The sequence below is a fragment of the Wolffia australiana genome, chromosome 3, assembly GCF_029677425.1.
Source record: "Wolffia australiana isolate 7733 chromosome 3, ASM2967742v1".
In the NCBI taxonomy this organism is placed as follows: domain Eukaryota; kingdom Viridiplantae; phylum Streptophyta; class Magnoliopsida; order Alismatales; family Araceae; genus Wolffia; species Wolffia australiana.
Genome location: NC_135837.1, coordinates 21,441,924 through 21,447,867, shown reverse-complemented (window position 1 = coordinate 21,447,867; position 5,944 = coordinate 21,441,924). Strand labels below are relative to the sequence as shown.

Sequence of the window (5,944 nt, the reverse complement as noted above, 5' to 3'; positions counted from 1 at the left end):
CCTAATTAGGGTGACTTGATCCTCATTGAAGATCAAATTCACTCTAATTAGGATCTAAAACACCAAAAATTAAATCAAATTGAAATTCCTACTTGCCTCCCTTGGACGACACTCATACTTATCACTATACATATTAAGTAGAGTTTTATAAATTTTATTGCATAAGCCAAAAATTCACAACGACAAGGGCTAAAAATTTGCGTAATTTTCACCCCTATTTTCGGCTCATCAATTGGCGCCGTTGCCGGGGAGGCAACACTTAGGAATTCAACATATTTTTATTTGTAAACACAGTGGTTAATTGTTGCTCACGAGTTTGTTAAGTCTCCTTATTATTGATTTTGATTTAAGACGGTATTTGGTTTTTAACGACTAACGAGTGTTGTGTTTGAATTAGTGGTTTTGTATGAAGCTTCGGTCTGGATTTGAATCAGGGAGCAGTGACAGAAATCCCCCTGTAGTAGATTCCACCACACCCGAGTCGTCTTTCACCGAACCCACATTTGTAGAGGAGATATTGACTAGACCTGCCAATGGACCCAATAGGTAATGGAATAGGAAACCCTGAGGTAGTTAACGATGGACGGAGGAGGATTAGAGAGTATTCCACACCAGCAGAAACCCCCATCTTAACCAGGATATCTGCCCCGATTGGAGAAGATGTGATGTTTAGAATCGATCCACACCAATTTCAGCTATTACCGTCCTTTTTGGGGAAGGCAAACGAAGAGCCCTATGACTTCTTAGAAAAATTTTATGAAGCATGTGATAGTTGCACTTACCCCAGAATTTCAAAGGAAGTTGTGAGAATGAAACTATTCCCTCATGCCCTTAAGGATAGAGCCAAGGATTGGTTTAGAACATTGGGAACAAATTTTGAATCATGGAATGATATGGAGAAGAGCTTCTTAAAAAGATATTATACAGTGGCTAGGACAAATTCTTTCAGAAGAGAAATTAGAAATTTTCAGCAGGGAAATGATACATTTAGCGAAGCATGGGAGAGATTGATGGGGCTCATTAGGAAGTGCCCCCACAATGGCATTCAAAAATGGGAGTTAGTGCAAATTTTCTATGAAGTCTTAAATGATGTGGAGAGAGGCAGAGTTGATATCTCGAGTGGAGGAGCAATAGCTGACATGTATGAAGACGAAGCTATGGCACTACTACAAAAAATGTCCGATAATTTAGCCTATCACCAAGATGCCTCCGATAATGTTAGGGTTACCTCGGAAAGGTGGACTGTTGGATGTTAGAGGTTGAACCCCAGATTACTATGGATAGAATTGAAAACAGATAGGTGTAATGATGGGAAAAGCCATGGAAAAGATGAATGAAAAATAATCTCACTATGGCAAGGTCAGAATAGCGGAAGAGCACCCAACCAAATAAATCGATGTGAAATGTGCTCAAGTGATAGCCACACCGGAGAAGAATGCCCTATGATATCAGAAGTGAATGCTATAGGCAGGCAAGAAGGGAGCAATGTCCAATGGGGAACTAGAGGAAACTTAGGAGGACAGGGATGGAACAACAACAACCGACCACCCCAACAACAGTTCCAATCCAAGGCGAACAATCCCCAACACCAACAACATTATCAACCCACGAAATTTTTCAGATCCCACTAATGCGACTCTCACCAAGGTTATCGAGGAGCTGCAAGAAGACAAGAAGAGGATGCTCAAGCTTTTGAAGAAATGGAGGAGAGGCATCGGAGGGAGATGGAGAAGCTCAAGGCGGAGATCTGCCTTCACAGCGGTCAACAATTTGCGACGGGAGCACCGCAAGGTGCGTGTGAAGACCCTATGAAGATGGGCGCCAAATCAGGTAAACTCCTACTCAGGCCTGTATTAATCTTAGCAATTTACTTTATGTTGATGACATGTGTAGTGTAGTTAATGAGCATATTCATGACATGCATGCATTGACTGAACAACAAGAAATAGGAGAGCTGAGTGCTATATCAAAACTTAGGAGTGGGAAAGAGTTGGCTAATCCATTTGCAGCTATAGAGAAACGAAATGAAGTGGAGGATAAGTTAGAGGAAGTAGAAAAGGATGAGGATGAAGGGGTAGAGGAAAATCTGGAAAAGGAACCCAACCCCAAAACATATTGCCCACCTATCCCTTTCCCTAGTGCCTTACAAGCGAAGAAAGAAAAATCGAAAGACAGCCCGCTTCTTGAGTATTTGAAAGAGGCTACGGTCGAAATTCCTGTTTTAGATGCGATCCAGTACATCCCTGATTATTCCAAATTTGTGAAAAACCTGTGTACACCTCCTAGGAAGCAAAAGAGGATTCAACTTTCTGAGAATATTAGTTCAATTTTTCTGCATGAATTACCTCAAAAGCGCAAGGATCCGGGAGCACCAGTGATCAAATGCGAAATTAGGGGGGAAGTATTCACCAAAGCTTTACTTGATTCAGGAGCAAGTGTGAATATCATGCCTAAGGCCCTACTTGAGACTTTTAAATTTGGTGAATTACAACCTGTAAATTTAGAATTGCAGTTAGCGGACGGATCAATTAGAAGACCGTGTGGACAGTTGGTGGATGTGGTGATGAAAGTAGAAAAGTGTTCATTTCCTGTCGATTTTATAGTAGTGGATGTAAAAATTTCAGGAAAAATTAGTCATGCACCGATTATTTTAGGACGGCCATTCCTAGCTACCGCAAGAGTGAACACAGATTGGAATGCAGGAAAAATCAAATTGCGCATGGGAAAAGAAGAGGTTGAGTTACCAATCTCTCAATTGATGAAGTATCCCAATAGTAGCCAGGAAGACATTTATACATGTTCCCTAGATGATGAAAATGATGAATGCCATGTTATAGGGAAAGTAATCTATGAGGTGATGGCGGTGAATGAGAGTGCCTATGAGGAGGAGAAGGACGACCATGGTGAAATGAAGGGTGAAAACATGAATAACTACAGATCTACGCCCACTGAAGAATTAGAATTGAAACCTCTTCCTTCTCACCTTAAATATGTTTTTTTAGGTCCAAGAAAGACATATCCAGTAATTATCTCTTCAACCCTCACTTTAGAGCAGGAAGTTAACCTATTAGATGTCTTACGACAGCATAAGAGCGCTATTGGATGGACCATAGACGACATCAAGGGAATTAGTCCTGATATCTGTCAGCATAGAATTTTTATCGAGGAAGGATCCAAACCATCAGTTCAGCATCAACGTAGATTAAATCCTTATCTTTACGATGTGGTGTCGAAGGAGATTACCAAATGGCTGAAAGCAGGATTCATTTACCCAATTTCAGATAGTAAGTGGGTGAGTCCAATTCATGTGGTACCTAAAAACAGGGATTACTGTCCAAAAGAATCAGGATGGAGAAGAGATCCAGACGAGGGTAGCATCGAGTTGGCGAGTATGCATAGATTACCGAAAGTTAAATCTAGCAACAAAAAAAGACCATTATCCTCTACCTTTCATTGATCAAATACTTGAAAAATTAGCTGGACAGAGTTTTTATTGTTTCTTGGATGGGTACTCAGGATATAATCAAATTAGCATTCATGAAAGTGACCAAGATAAAACTACGCTCACATGTCCTTTAGGAACATTTGCTTTTAGAAAAATGCCATTTGGACTTTGTAATGCACCAGCAACCTTTCAAAGGTGTATGAGTGCAATGTTTTTTGATTTAATTGGTACATGTCTTGAAGTTTTCATGGATGACTTTTCCGTGTTTGGTGAATCTTTTGGGTCTTGTTTGTCTAACTTGGATAAAGTGTTACAGATTTGCGAAGAAAACAAGTTAGTGCTCAGTTGGGAGAAATCCCATTTTATGGTGGACAGGGGGATCGTCTTAGGTCATCATATCAGCAAGGAGGGGCTGGCTGTGGACAAGGCAAAGATCGAGATCATCAAGGAGCTTCCACTTCCATCGACCCTAAAGCAACTTAGGGGTTTTTTGGGCCATGCCGGCTTTTATCGTCGTTTTAATTAAAGATTTTGCCAAAGTGGCTAAACCTCTCACTTTGCTTCTATCTAAAGACAAAGAACTTATTTTGAATGATGAATGCAATTTGGCTTTTAATTTGATTAAAGAAGCATTAGTTACGGCTCCCATCTTACAAGCTCCAAATTGGAGTGAACCCTTTGAGATTTTTTGTGATGCTTCAGATTATGCAGTGGGAGCTGTGTTGGGACAACGCAAAGACAAGAAACCGACAGCTATTTATTATGCAAGTAAGACTCTCGACGCTCAGGTAAATTACTCTACCACAGAGAAGGAATTACTTGCAATCGTCTTTGCTTTGGATAAATTTCGATCTTACCTAATAGGGAGTAAGATTATAATCTTTTCAGATCATGCTGCACTTAGACATTTGTTAAGTAAGAAAGAGACAAAACCTAGATTAATGAGATGGATCCTACTTATGCAAGAATTCGATATTGAAATTAAAGACAGGCGGGGAGTGGATAATGGTGCGGCTGATCACCTCTCCGCCTATCATTGCCAGCCCTAACTCCCATCACAGATTCTTTTCCTGATGAGCATATTTTAGAAATTTCTACACGGAAATTGCCTTGGTATGCTCATATAGTAAACTACTTAGTAATCGGGCAATTGCCTCAAGGTTGGGATTATGATGATAGAAAAAAGTTTTTTAAGGATATCAAGTATTACTATTGGGATGAGCCTGAATTATTTAGATTAGGCGTCGATCAAATTTTTAGGAGATGTATACCGAGGATGAACAATGGAGAGTCTTGGAATCATGTCACTCATCCTTATGCGGAGGACACTACGCCTCCAAGATAACGGCACATAAGGTCCTACAATGTGGATTTTATTGGCCTCATCTTCATCGGGATGCATATGAATTCTGCAAGAGATGCATTCGATGTCAAGCGGTGGTCAATGTAAGTCGCAATGCCGCTATGCCTTTAAACCCTATCCTTGAAGTTGAGTTGTTTGATCTTTGGGGCATTGATTTCATGGGACCCTTTCCTCCTTCTTTGGGCTATGAATATATTTTGGTAGGTGTAGATTATGTCTCTAAGTGGGTAGCCATACCAACACGAAAAAATGATCATAAAGAAGTTGTTAAATTTGTCAAGGATAATATTTTCTCTCGGTTTGGATGCCCACGAGCCATTATTAGCGATGGTGGAACTCATTTCAATAACAAAGTCTTTAAAGAGTTGTTAAAACGATATGGAGTTCATCATCGGCTTACCACTCCGTATCATCCTCAAGCCAATGGCCAAGTGGAAGTCTCCAATAGAGAAATAAAAAAAATCTTGAAGAAAATTATTAACCCTAATGGAAAGGATTGGTCGAGCAAATTGCCGGATGCGTTATGGGCATATCGGACGGCATATAAAACCCCGTTAGGAATGTCGCCATTCAGGTTGGTGTTTGGAAAAGCTTGTCATCTCCCTTTAGAAATTGAACATCGTGCTTTATGGGCTATCAAGAAACTTAACGTATCGTTAGATGATGCAGGTGACCATCGCTTATTGCAACTGCATGAGTTGGAGGAGTTGCGTAACGAAGCATACGAAAATTCACGCATCTACAAAGCCAAGATGAAAGCATTCCATGATCAACACATACACAGGAAGGTTTTTGCCCATGGCCAAAAAGTATGGTTATATAATTCTCGACTTAAACTGTTTCCAGGAAAGCTTAAATCAAGATGGGATGGACCTTATGTAGTATGTCAACATTTCGACAATGGGTCTGTTCTCGTTCGAGATCCAACACATGGAGCTGAATTCAAGGTCAATGGGCAGCGTTTGAAACCCTTCCTTGAACACGAGCCGCACCCCCCTAATGAAGACATTTCTTTAGAAGCGGCGACATCACCCTCTACTTAAGAGCATCAATAAGATTTATTTTCTTTTCATTACGTTTTAGGATTCATTTTTTCTTTGCATTATTTTCTTTTACTATTATAGCTCCTCACTTTT

General features: G+C 40.2%; 1 non-coding gene across 1 annotated transcript; it reads right to left on the bottom strand.

The window, feature by feature from the left end:
* Window positions 1-939: 939 nt before the first annotated feature.
* On the bottom strand, window positions 940-1,045 carry LOC144701576 (small nucleolar RNA R71). The gene has a single exon (XR_013581060.1). It is a non-coding gene; the product is annotated as a small nucleolar RNA R71 (small nucleolar RNA).
* Window positions 1,046-5,944: the final 4,899 nt, after the last annotated feature.